Consider the following 13,951-nt stretch of genomic DNA (forward strand, 5'->3'; position numbering starts at 1 on the left):
GCTGCCACAAGTAAAGTAGGGAAGGAGCCCACAGTATATCTTCTATGTAGGGATCATGCATGAACTCTGGGACTTTGTATGGTGAGAAGATTGGGTAAGTTTATGCAGGACCCAAGTTTAACCACTCTTGTACTAGTCTCTGTACGTTGGGGTGGGGGACAGGACATCATACCAGGTGTCACTGGGTGGTGGTATTTGAGTAAAGTCCTTTCTTTGCCATTTACTTTCCAGCCTGGGGACTGGATGGAGCTTGGGCTTAGCGTCCTGCTTATAAAATAGCAAGAATACGTCTGTGCGTAAGGGGTTAGTTGAGACAGTGCAGTACCAAGCACATGTATGTGTGTGTGTGTGTGTTTGCACACAGTTGTGTCAGACTCTTTGTGACCCCATGGACTGTAGCCTGCCAGGGTCCTCTGTCCATGGGATTTCCCAGGCAAGAATACTGAAGTGGGTTGCCATTTCTTCCTCCAGGGGATCTTCCCAACCCAGGGATCGAACCCACGTCTCTTGTGTCTTCTGTACTGGCAGTCACATTCTTTACCACTGAGCCACCTGGGAAGCCCCACCAAGCACATAAGTGCTTAATAAAAGTGGAGATAGTGACTGGCAGTTGAGGTCGAATCGAACGTCAGTAAACAATGTGTGAAGACGTGGGTCATCTGGTAACTTGAAACTCTAAGCGAAATTGGAGGCAGGCAACCCTCCTCTGAAAAGTAGAAATGTGTATACGAGTGTGGTCAGACCCACAGACAACTTTTAAAAATAGGTCCATAAAGTCCATAACCTTATTGATATGCTGGAAATTTTAAATTTCTTTTGATGATTTTTTTTTCCTCTCAAAGGAGATTTTTGCAGCTGTGAGGGATGCTGTTTTTGAGCTCAGTTTAAAGGGTAAGATGCCTTTCTGACAGCCCTGGACTCAGAGACATGAAATCTTCAGGGTGGCTGGAGATGGTGAGTCTGTGATGTTTGCAGCCAACAAATAGGTGTGAAATTCTGTATGTTTTAAAAGTATGTTTAAAATGAGTATGTTTTAAATAGGTACAGCCTGAAAAAACATTATTTTCTAATTTTTCAAAGTCATGTATCTTTTAAGAGAAAATTTAGGATATAGCAAAACAAAGAGAAGAGGAAAATTAAAATATTCATACAATTCTATGCCCAGAGATATAACCAGCAACCTCTGCTACGGCACTTTCAAGATTCTCTGTCTTAAAAATGGGACCATGTTCTGGATGCTCTGATAATTCTTCATAGCTTTTTAAAAACTTCTTTTAAGCAGTAATTTTTGTCATTATACATTCTCCTCATATATATTTTATTTTATTTATTTTTTCTCCTCATATATATTTTATAAAATTAAAATTGCTTACTGTTTTGTCTGGCTATAAATGTAATACACAGATGGAAGCAATTCACATGCATAAACAAGAAGGTAAAAACCACCTGTAATCTGCCCTCCCCCCAACCCCTATAACAATCCGACTGAGCATTTTGGCACATAGTCTTTCTGAGTCTCTTTTTAATATATCTTTTTTATACACAGATAATTTCCCTCTCCTCCAAGATTGGGTTCCGATAACATTTGATGTTCCATGAACTTCTTTTTAAATTTGAAAATACATTGGGTACAGACATAGAAAACAAACTTTTGGTTACCAAGGAGAAAAGGGAAGAGAGGGGACAGATGTGAAATTTGAGATTAACAGATACAGACTACTATATATAAAATAGATAAACAACAAGACCTACGGTAGAGCACAGGGAACTATATTTAGTATCTTGTAATAACCTATAATGGCAAAGAATCTGAAAAATAATATGTATATACATATAACTGAATCACTTTGGTGTACATGTGAAACATTGTAAATCAACTCTACTTCAATAAAAAATAAAAAACAAGCAAATATATTGTGACTATCTTTCCAGTTATTAAGCATTCTTGCATAGCATCATTTTAGGGGCTCTCTTTACAGTGTCTGGATGTATTCTTTTATTCCACTGGTGGATATTTAGGTTTTTAGCATGTTTACAATATGCTTACAACAGCGTGATGCATGTCTTCGCTGTTACTAATCCCTCTGTATAGCCATAATCACCTTTTCATGATATACTTCATAGAAGTGGAATTGTTGGGTCAAAAAATATAAACAGCTTATGTCTCCTGATACATGTTAACAAATTGCCCTTCACAGTGGTGGCACCCGTCTGCATTCAGAGCCATGGAATACAACTGGGCTCATGTATCAGAATTCTTATCTATCCAGAATATTATTTTCTGCTATGATCAGGTGAAATGCATTTAAAAAATGAATTCCTATTTTTTGTTTACTTGTTTAAACAACTTCAGTCTGTATTAGAAACAAATTTGTCTTTAATTCTTGAAACAGTCTGTGCGTAAGGTGGTTTTATTTAAACCACCTGAAATTTCTTTTGGTGCAAGATGTAAAAGGCTTAAACTTCCTTTTTCCCTAATAGTTACCAATTGTCTCAACACCCTTTATTATAGAATATTATAGAATGCATTCTCTCCCTGTGTATGTGAAGGCCACTCGTAGCATGTAATCCATGTATTCTACTGGGGTCTGTTCTTTGAATCACTGTATTTTAATTATTGGGATTAGTAATTGTAAATTGACCAGTATGTGTCTAGTAGCTGTCACTTCCTTCAGGAGGGAGAGGCTATCACTTTTGAGAAAGAAAACTTTCTGATTCTAAAAAGATGATTGAGTCACATTCTTCTATCTCTGCAAAATTTTCCCTCTCTTGGGACATAAGGATGGGAAAAACAGGCCACCACAGTGAGGAAGCAGGAATTCAGAACATGACCAATCAGTAACAAAGCTTCTGTGAAAGCTTAAGCTCCCCCAGTCCCCGGGGGTGGAGGGTCGTCCAGAAAAAAAAACCTAAAGATCAGCCTCAGGGATTCTGACACTTTGAGAAGTCAGCTAGATTCGGGGACCCCGATGAGAAATTAAAAACTAAGAGTTTTTAAGTTTTTTAAGAGTTTTTAAGGGTTTTAAGGAGATCATGAAGGACAGGGAAGCCTGGTGTGCTGCAGTCCTTGGGGTCGTAAAGAGTTGGGCATCACTTAGTGACTGAACAACAACAAGAGTTTGGGGAGATGAGGGAAATTTTATTCTCCAGCTTTTAGGAAAAATAAATAACTTTTTAAAAAGGATCAAAGAACCACGTCTCAGTAAGTCAACAACTTCATTGGACCAATATGCTCAAAATGCATCTTTTTGAACGCAGAAACTCTTGTTCAGCTACTGCAGTAACAAATTCTTTCTGTGGAAAAAAGTAAAGATGAGTGGAAATTGTGCTCTATCATCTCACCGTGCTTCTGAGCGACCGGAGTGTTCGCACCATGAACCCACAGCCGGAGCATCACAGCCCATGGGGGGAGGCGAACTGTAATTATAGATAAATTTAGAAGAGAAAATAAGTTTCCTGGAGTGACTGGAAAACTAAAGCTGGAAAGTAAGAGGTGATATCATTTGAGGATGAAGGACACAGAAACATCAAGTTTTACCAGCACAGATAAGCCGGCTTAGAGACGCTGAAGGCCAGCTGGGGCTCTGTGATGTGCCACGGCTCTGTCCCATTGCCGGTTCATCCTTTCTTATGGCTCCCTCCCTGCATATAGCTTTGTAAACTGCCCCGAATCCTTTCGGAAATTGAGCAGTGCCCGAACAAACAAAAATACTGATTTTTAGGTGCTTTCTGATGTATTGTGAAATTGAATTTTAACAGTCAAGGTAATTAAAATAAAAGAAGGGTTATTTTGTTTTAATCTTTCATTATTGAAATGAAACTATTTCCTCAGTGCTTTTTAGCGCTTGTGCCTCTTGGTGGTGGTCAGGCAGGTATCCTTCTACAGCGGTATTTATTGATAGCTCCTCATGCAATGATATATGCTCAGCTATACGTCTGTAGAAGGTTTTCTACAGGTGATTATTTGCTTTATAGAAATAGGATCCTTTGGAGTTTTTTGGCCATGCGGCATATGGGATGCTAGTTCCCTGACCAGGAATGGAACCCGTGCCCCCTGCATTGGAAGAGCAGAGTCCTAACCACTGGACCACTAGGGAAGCCCCAGCATCATATTTTAAATACACTCTGTTTTTGTTTTCTGAGGCTCCCTGGTGGTCTTGCCAGATCACTCTTGTAAGTCATTCTTTTGATGACTATGTGATATTTTAGGGTGTGGATAGATCACGATTTATTTAGTGATTCCCCACTCATTAGCTTGGGGTTGTCTCCACTTTTTATTTTGCCCCAATAAAGGAAACTGCAATAATCATCTTTATATATTTATTCTGAGGTAATGTGCTTTTACTTTATAGGAGTGCTGAGTTAGAGTATGTAATTTATATTAGACGTTACTAGATTGTTGTTATTTTTTTTCAGTCACTAAGTTGTGTCCTACTCTGCAGCCCCATGGACTGCAGCATTCCAGGCTTCTCTGTCCTTCACTATCTCCTGGAATTTGCTCATATTCATGTCCATTGGGTTGGTGATGCCATCCAACCATCTCATCCTTTGTTGCCCTCTTCTCCTCCTGCCCTCAGTCTTTCCCAGCATCAGGGTCTTTTCCAGTGAGTTGGCTATTTGCATCAGGTGGCCAAAATACTGGAGCTTCAGCTTCAGCATCAGTCCTTCCAATGAGTATTCAGGGTTGATTTCCTTTGGAAATGACTGGTTTGATCTCCTTGCAGTCCAAGGGACTCTCAAGTCTTCTCCAGCACCACAATTCAAAAGCATCAATTCTTTGGCACTCAGCCTTCTTTCTGGTCCAACTCTCATGTCTGTATGTAACTACTAGATGTTACTAGATACCGCTAAACTGTTTTCTTGAAGTTTCCAGTGTTTCATGATGCTATGGGCAACGCCTCTGAGGTTGTCCACATCCTCTCCAGCAGTGAGTGGTATCCTGCATTTACATTTTCACCCAGTGACTGTATGTAAATGACAGATTTCCATTTTCTGGAAAATGTAGTATTCTTAATCATGACGGAGTCACAACTCATTCTATGAAGTTGAAATTTTGCTGTAGAGGTGATGGCAGGAGATGGAGAACAGTTTGAATTAACCCTCCTCTCATAAACACACAGATACACGCAAAGGTCTTAGTTTAGTTTGGTTAGATACTAAAGGCAGGGTAGGGAGCCAGTGGGGAGATTTTGTGTTAACATCAGCAGAGTCTGACCAGGTTCAAGTATGAGGACAGCTGTCTATCAAAAGGCCTTGTCTGTCAATAATCAGGAATATGTTCCATGGCAAATACACTGACCCACTTCACTTGCCACATACACACAGGAGCACACTCAGTCAGAAATTACATAGATGAAACCCCAATGGCATCGTTCTCTTTTCCACAGTTTAGCTCCTTACAATGCTGGCTGAGCTAACAGAGTCCTGGCACAGGAAGATGTGAACAGCCGCTGGAGCAAAGACTGGCTCTTGTTTGAGCCCCAGTGCACTTTTCTTCTTGCTTTCTTCAACCCTCCACACGACTGGGTGGGCCACCAGAGACGGGGTTCTGAGTTTCTGAGTTTGAGTAGGGTCCAGAGAAGGTCTTTCACAAAGGCCTGCTTCTTTTGTGGGAGTCATTTTTCTTTCTATCTCCCAATCTCCCTGGGCCCCCCAGGCTTGGCTGAGGCCTGAAGTGTGGTGAGGGGGCAGAGACAGGAATCACAGCACCCCTTTTGCCTGGCCTGTCCCTCCCCTGACAGCAGATCTAGCCAAGCCGCCAGCTTTCTGCCCACAGGATGCTGAGGGGCTGCTGGGGGAGGGGATGTGCTGGGGAAGGGGGGCCTCTGTCACCTGCCAACACTTCAAATCTTCCCCTTTTCATTCTGCCCCCACCCAACCACAGAGACCTCCACAAATCTACTGTGAGCAGCTGCAAACCCTTCTGTCAGCGGAACACAACTCTTTTATTTTATTTTATTTATTTTTAATGTTTATTTATTTACATATTTGGCTGACCCAGGTCTTTAGTTGCAACACATAGAATCTTTTTTAAAGTTAATTTGTTTATTATAATTAGAGGCTAATTACTTTACAATATTGTAGTGGTTTTTGCCATACATCGATATGAATCAGCCACGGGTATATATGTGTCCTCCCCATTCTAAATCCCCTTCCTACCTGCCTCCCCATTCCATCCCCTTGGGTTGTCCCAGTGCACTGGCTTTGAGTGCCATTTCATGCATTGAATTTGGACTGACGATCTATTTCACATATGGTAATATACATGTTTCAGTGCTATTTTATCAAATCATCTCACCCTCACCTTCTCCCACAGAGTCCAAAAGTCTGTCTTTATATTTGTGTCTCTTTTTCTGTCTCACATATAGGGTCATCATTACCATCTTTCCAAATTCCATATATATGCGTTAATATACTGTAGTGGTGTTTTTCTTTCGATTTACTTCACTCTGTATAATAGGCTCCAGTTTCATTCACCTTATTAGAATTGACTCAAATGCTTTAATAGCTGAGTAATGTTCCATTGTGTATATATACCACAGCTTTCTTATCCATTCATCTGCCAATGGACATCTATGTTGCTTCCATGTCCTAGCTATTGAAAACAGTGCTGTGATGAACATTGGGGTACACATGTCTCTTTCAATTCTGGTTTCCTCGGTGTTTATGCCCAGCAGTGGGATTGCTGGGTCGTATGGCAGTTCTATTTCCAGTTTTTTAAGGAATCTCCACACTGTTTCCCATAGTGGCTATACTAGTTTGCATTCCTACCAACAGTGTAAGAGGGTTCCCTTTTCTCCTCACCCTCTCCATCACTTATTGTTTGTAAACTTTTTGATAGCAGCCATTCTGACTGGCATGAGATGGTACCTCATTTTGATTTGCATTTCTCTGATAATGAGTGATGTTGAACACCTTTCATGTGTTTGTTAGCCATCTGTATGTCTTCTTTGGAGAAATGTCTGTTTAGTTCTTGGGCCCATTTTTTGATTGGGTCATTTATTTTTCTGGTATTGAGCTTCATGAGCTGCTTGTATATTTTTGAGATTAATTCTTTGTCAGTTGTTTTGTTTGCTATTATTTTCTCCCATTCTGAGGCTGTCTTTTCACATTGCTTATAGTTTCCTTCATTGTGCAAAAACTTTTAAGTTTAATTAGGTCCCATTATTTATTTTTGCTTTTATTTCCATTACTCTGGGAGGTGGGTCACAGAGGATCTTGCTGTGGTTTATGTCAGAGAGTGTTCTGCCTATGTTTTCCCCTAGGAGTTTTATAGTTTCTGGTCTTACATTGAGATCTTTAATCCATTTTGAGTTTATTTTTGTGTATGGTCCTAGAAAGTGTTCTAGTTTCATTCTCTTTCAGATGGTTGACCAGTTTTCCCAGTACCACTTTTTAAAGAGATTGTCTTTTCTCCATTGTATATTTTTGCTTCCTTTGTCAAAGATAAGATGTCCATAGGTGTGTGGATTAATCTCTGGGCTTTCTATTTTGTTCCATTGATCTATATTTCTGTCTTTACGCCAGTACCACACTGTCTTGATGACTGTAGCTTTGTAGTATGGCCTGAAGTCAGGCAGGTTGATTCCTTCAGTTCCATTCTTCTTTCTCAAGATTGCTTTGGCTATTCAAGGAATTTTGTGTTTCCATACAAATTGTGAAAGTATTTGTCCTAGTTCTCTGAAAAATACCATTGGTAGCTTGATAGGGATTGCATCGAATCTATAGATTGCTTTGGGTAGTATACTCATTTTCACTATATTGATTCTTCTGATGCATGAACATGGTATATTTCTCCATCTGTTTGGGCACACAGAATCTTTAGTTGCAGCATGTGGGATCTAGTTTCCTGACCAGGAAAAGAACCCAAGCCCCCTGCACTGGGAATGTGGAGCCTTAGCCACTGGACCACCAGAGAAGTCCCAGAACAAAGCTTTTTGTGAGGATGTGAGTCATGCCATAGCCTTGTGTTTCCATCAGCTACGTGTTTACTGGTGACTTATTTACTGTCTGTCTAGGGCCAGCTCAAAGGTGGGGGCAGTGATGCCTCAAAGGCACTCACTCTGATGTCACCCAAGTGCTAGCCTTCTTTCTGTCCCGGCCCCCAAAGATGATGTAAGCCCAGGGTTGGTGCCAAGAGTACATTAGGTGCTCAGTTAGCATCTAATAAGTTGAGTTTGTGTTCTCCAGAGGGTTTGTCGATTGTACTTGGTAGTAAACATTGAGAAAGTGGAGAAATTGAGTCCTTGCCACCCTGGGATGCCCAGAGATGTTGGGTGGGGGATCCAGGAGAAGAGGTGCTGGTGGGGGTTGGGGGGGGCATGTAGAGAGAGGGCAGTGCTTCTGGCCCACTGACATCAGAGCACTCTGCCTGTGGGTGCCTGAGGCCTCCTAGGTGAGCCTTCTTGTTTGTTTTTTTATTCACTTAGACTCTGGTCCCAGACCTTGGGAATATTGAGCATCTGGGCAGGTGGCAGTACAGGGCCAGAAGGCTCCCACAGTCCTTGGTCCCCTCACTCCAGGAAACGAAGGATTGGCTCCAGCCTAGAACCTCTTTTGTAGCAGACATGAGTCTGGAGGGCTGGACGGTGTCACCCTGGCCACCCTTCATCCCAGCACAGGGCAGACCAGCACACAAAGGTGCTGGAGTTAATATATTTGAAGCCACAGTAAGCAGCCTAAGGAAGAGCATCATGAACTACACAGAGAGAACTGGATGATTTCTTCACATAAATGAGGGGCAGGAAGGAAGATGGTCTGCAATCAATAATATATGAACCTTGAGACTGTCATATATAGTGAAGTAAGTCAGAAAGAGTAAAACAAGTATCATTTATTAAGGCATATATATGGAATCTAGAAAAATGTTACAGATGGACCTATTTGCAAAGCAGAGATAGAGACACAGATGCAGAGAACAAATGTAAGGCTACCACGGGGGAAAGGGGTGAGATAAATTGGGAGATTGGAATTGACATGTATACACTATTGATGGGCTCAGTAGTAAAAAATACACTTACCAAGCAGGAGATGCAGGTTCAATCCCTGGGTTGGGAAGATCCCCTGGAGAAGAAAATGGCAACCCACTCCAGTATTCTTGCCTGGGAAATCCCATGGACAGAGGAGTCTGGTGGTCTACAGTTCATGGGGTCGCAAATGAGTTGGACAAGACTGAGCATCTAAACCACCACAACCGCATTATTGATACTATGTACAAAATAACTAAGCAGAATCTACTGTATAGCGCAAGGAACTCTACTCAGTGCTCTGTAGTGACCTAAATGGGAAGGAAATCCAAAAAAGAGGGGATACATGTGTATGTATAGCTGATTCACTTTGCTGTGCAGCAGAAACTAACATGACACTGTAAAGCAACTATACTCCAATGAAAATCAATAAAAAATAATCATATATGAATTGAGATAAACTCTAAGATGGGGTGGTGGTTTAGTTGCTAAATAGTGTACAACTCTTTGTGACTCCCTGGACTGTAGCCTGCCAGGCTTCTCTGTCTATGGGATTCTCCAGGCAAGACTATTGGAGTGAATTGCCATGCCCTCCTCCAGGGGATCTTCCCAACCCAGGAATTGAACCTGAGTCTCCTGGATTGCAGGTGGATTCTTTACCAAATGAGCCACCAGGGAAGTCCTAAGATGAGGACCTGCATGTAAAAGGCAGTCAATTAATGGAAAAAAACAGGACTCCGGAGAGCCAGGGAGACCTTGCAGGGACAGAAGTGCCCTTTTCAGCACTCTTGCTTTCGGTTTGATAAGAATCACACGTGTCACACGTATTTCTGGGAATCCCAAACTCATCAGTGTTGAGGCCTCTGGTTTCCTTCTGTTGGGGTTGATGCACGGAGCTTTGCAGCGGGAGGACTCCAGGAACCAGTGACTCACAGCCACCAAGGAGTGTTGGTGACGCATCTGAGGAGGTTTCCCAAGAAGCAACAGAGGAAATCTCTTTCATCCTCCATACCTGGAAAGGCCCCTGAACATAGGGCTCTTTCTCTCTTTCCCTTTGGGGTGGTAGATTCTGATCAGGTCTGCAGCCCACACTGTGGGGCTGGGGATCACGTTCTGAAAACACGTTGCTCACTTTCTACAGGTAGAGAACAGCCGGCGGGGGGTGGGGGTGGGGCTGAGTCAGGATGTAAATGAAGGGGATGTGAGAGCCTCCTTCCTCCTTTGAACTTGGCCTCCACTGGGGGAGGGGGCACACCCTTGCTTCCCACTGAGAGGACGGCGGGGAGGAAACCAGCATTGCCCCAGACCCTCCTATCTGTGGTCATTAAAGGCCAACAGCAAGATCAAGAAGGAGATACCACTGGAGCCCCCATTTCAAAGGAAAGAACAGGTTCACAGAGGTCAAATAGCCTGCTCAAGGTTATAGAGCTGGTAGAGTAAGACCCTGTTGTCCAGCCACCTCAGCGTGTATCACTGATTTCCATTGTACAGATTTTTAAAAATCATGATTTAATAACAAATCCCTCATTGATGGCTATTTAAACTGATTCCAGTTTTTTAATATTACAATCACCAGAGCCTCTTTTTAACAGAAGCTGTTTCTTTTTTCCAAGCTTTTTCTTTCTCCCCAATTATAAAAGTAATAGGTGATTGTTGTGGGGAAAAAAAAAAAAAAATTCACAGACAGTAGAAATGTACAATGCAGAAATGGAAATTCCCCAGTGTAATTGCCATTAACAGTTTGGAGTCGATCTTTCCAGACCTTTTTTTTATGCATATAGGAACAAACATGTCCAGAGGTCTCGATATATTATTAGAGAAAAAAAATCAAGCAAAACGATTCTATGTTCTATGTTTTATATTATACATTATATTTTTATAAGATTCCAAGTTTTGGTTTAGAAAGTACATGCAGAGGGACTTCCCTGTGGTCCAGTGACCCAGTGCAGGGGGCCTGGTTTCCATCCCTTGTCAGAGAACTAGATCCTACACGTCCCAGCTATGAGTTTACATCCTGCAACTATAAGTTTCCACATGCTGCAACTAATACCTAGCACAACCAAGTAAGTAAAAAGAAATAAATTTTTTTAAAAGATAGGAGAGAATTTTTAATAAATAAATAAAAAGTACATGGAATTTTTAATAAATTAAAAAAAAAGTACATTTTGGAAGAATAAGAAACTTTAAAATACCAATTTTACACATTTCTGCAATGTTCTGTACTTGGATTTTTAGAATCTCTCTTTATAGAAGTATAATGTACATCTATTTCCATAGCTATATATGAAAGTTGAGGGCTTCCCACGTGGCTCAGTGGCAAAGAATCTGCTTGCCAATGCAGGAGATGCGGGTTCAATCTCTGAGTCAGGAATATCCCCTGGGGAAGGAAATGGCAACCCACTCCAGTATTCTTGTTTGGAAAATTCCATGGACAGAGGAGCCTGGTGGGCTATAGTCCTTGGGATCGCAAAAGAGTCAGACATGACCTAGGGACTAAGCCACAATATGAAAGTTGACATCTCATGACTATACAGCTGTATGACTTTTCACGAACTGAATATCCCCTGGGACCAGCTCCCATATGGAAAAACAAAACCTCTGCTCCCTTCTCATGATCATCCTTGCACCAAGGGTACCCATATCCTGACTTCTAACTTACATACATTTGCCTGTTTTTTTAAATCTGTGCTTGAATTTTAACAGTGACCACGTTAAAAAAGAGAATAATCTGGGACTTTCTAGGCAGTCCAGTGGTCAAGACTCTGTGCATCCACCGCAGGGGACTCAGGTTCGAGTCCTGATCGGGGAATTAAGATCCCACATGCCTCACAGTGAGGCCAAAATAAATAAATAATAAAAAGAATAATCCATACAGATGTTAAAATAGATGCAGATGTAGCGGTCATCATTTGACGGCAGTGAATAGGCATCAGTTCTTTTCTTCACAGGTACATGGAGTCCCTTGCACAGCATTTGATCTAACTGGCTCTTTTTAAGGGACATTTGGATTGATTCCAAGTTTTGGCTCACAGGCAACACTCCAAGAAACAACCTAATGCATATTTCTATGCCACATCACTTTGGGATGTGTTTCATTAAGATACATGCCGGGATGTGTTTCTTTAAGCTACACACCGACAGGTGAAACTCCTAGTCAAAAGATAGCTAAATCAAGAAACATTTTTGGATATTTTGCTGTAACAGCCCTACAGAAAGCAATAAATGCTCTGTTACTTCTTCAAAACAAGAGTCAGGGGCTGAGTGCAAACCTCCTCACCGCAGCCCCCCTCACTGGCAGTCAAGTCTGTACACCTGGCTCCCAAGGCAGATGGAGCCCAGGCGGCACCGAAAACAGAGGCCCGCCTCCCCCACCCAGACCCCCAAACCTCACTCCACGAGAACGTGCAAACAACTAAACACTACCACAAAGACAGCGGCTGGGAGATGCAGTTAAATAGCAGAGCTCGGAGAGGGATGAGGCCGCTGAGGCCTGCTCTTAACTTCCTCTGCGGACGGGGTGTGACCTTCAGGGAGGGCACAGTGCACATCTGGGCCTTAGTCTCTTATTAAATAGGGCATCTCGGAGCTAAGTGAACCCTGGAGGACTCTGGTCCAGGCTTCCTTGGTGGCTCAGATGGTAAAGAGTCCACCTGCAATGAGGGAGACCCAGGTTCAATCCCTGGGTCAGGAAGATCCCCTGGAGGAGGAGATGGCAACCCACTCCAGAATTCTTGCCTGGAGAATTCCATGGACAGAGGAGCCTGGTGGGCTACAGTCTGTGGGGTTGCAAAGAGTCAGCAACGACTGAGCGACTAACACTACACTTCTAAATAGGGCATCTTGGAGGAAAGTGAACGCTGGAGGACTCGGTCTAGATTAACCCGGCCCTTTCCGCTGATCTGTCAGCCTCAGAAGACAACCTGTTCTGTTGACCTCACAGTTGGTGGGCAGAAAATGTTTGCTTCTCTTCCGCACTTCCTTCATCTAAGTCTTTCTGACTCCCGTCCACTACAACTAGACCTGCCCTGCCCTCCGACTCCACAGGAAGCCTTTCAGATGCCAGAAGATGTTTCACTCCAGCCTGAGTCACAGTCACGTTCTGTGGCTGCCAGAGGCCTCTGCATGGAGCCTGGTTTGTTATTGCCCTTCTTAAATTACACCTCCCAGCCCAGGGCAGGCCAGGAAATGCAGGTGGGACTCTCCTCCTTTGACCTGGGTCATGTGCTTCTATTAACATGGCCAAACGTTGAATTCTTCTTTGGCCCGATAGTTCTTAAGTTGCTCAAGTGCAGGCTGGGAAACTAAGATAAGATCCAGGGCTCTTATGACTCCTCCATTCCAGCTCAGCATCTTCTCCTTGTAGCTTTCTTCTCTGACTACTGAAGCTGAGAAACAGTAAAATATTAATGGACATGCGGCAGAGACCCTGAGGTCTCTCACCTTCCCCTCTCTCTCTTTTTATTTTTTGATGTGGGTCATTTTTAAAGTCTTTATTTGGTTTGTTACATCGCTGCTTCTGTTCTATGCTTTGGTTGTTTGGCCAGAGGCATGCAGGATCCCAGCTCCCCAAATTGGGGAGACTGAACCCCTGTCTCCCGAGTTGGAAGGTGTAGTCCCAACCACTGAACCACCAGGGAAGTCCCTCTCACCTCTTCTTTGGTGCAAGTTCTCCTGCCTCATGGCCAGGCGTCCCCAGGGTTCCATGCTCAGTAGAAATGAACAGGTGCTAGTGAAAGCAGTTTTGGGGTTGGCCCTGGAGGCACCTGCTTCCTGGCTGTAGGTGCCCTGGGTGCTTCCATCCCCTCCAGGCTTTCTCTACAGCTACGAAGAGGACTACGGCATGTTTGGGGGCAAATGAGGGTGGCGCTAATGGTAAAGAACCCTCCTGCCAATGTAGGAGACGTAAGAGATGTGGGTTCAATTCCAGCTTGGGAAGATCCTCTGGAGGAGGAAATGGCAACTCACTCCAGTATTCTTGCCTAGAT

This window comes from Bos grunniens, chromosome 11, assembly GCF_055505025.1.
Source record: "Bos grunniens cultivar Pamir isolate PY7600 chromosome 11, Bosgru_T2T1.0, whole genome shotgun sequence".
Taxonomy (NCBI): domain Eukaryota; kingdom Metazoa; phylum Chordata; class Mammalia; order Artiodactyla; family Bovidae; genus Bos; species Bos grunniens.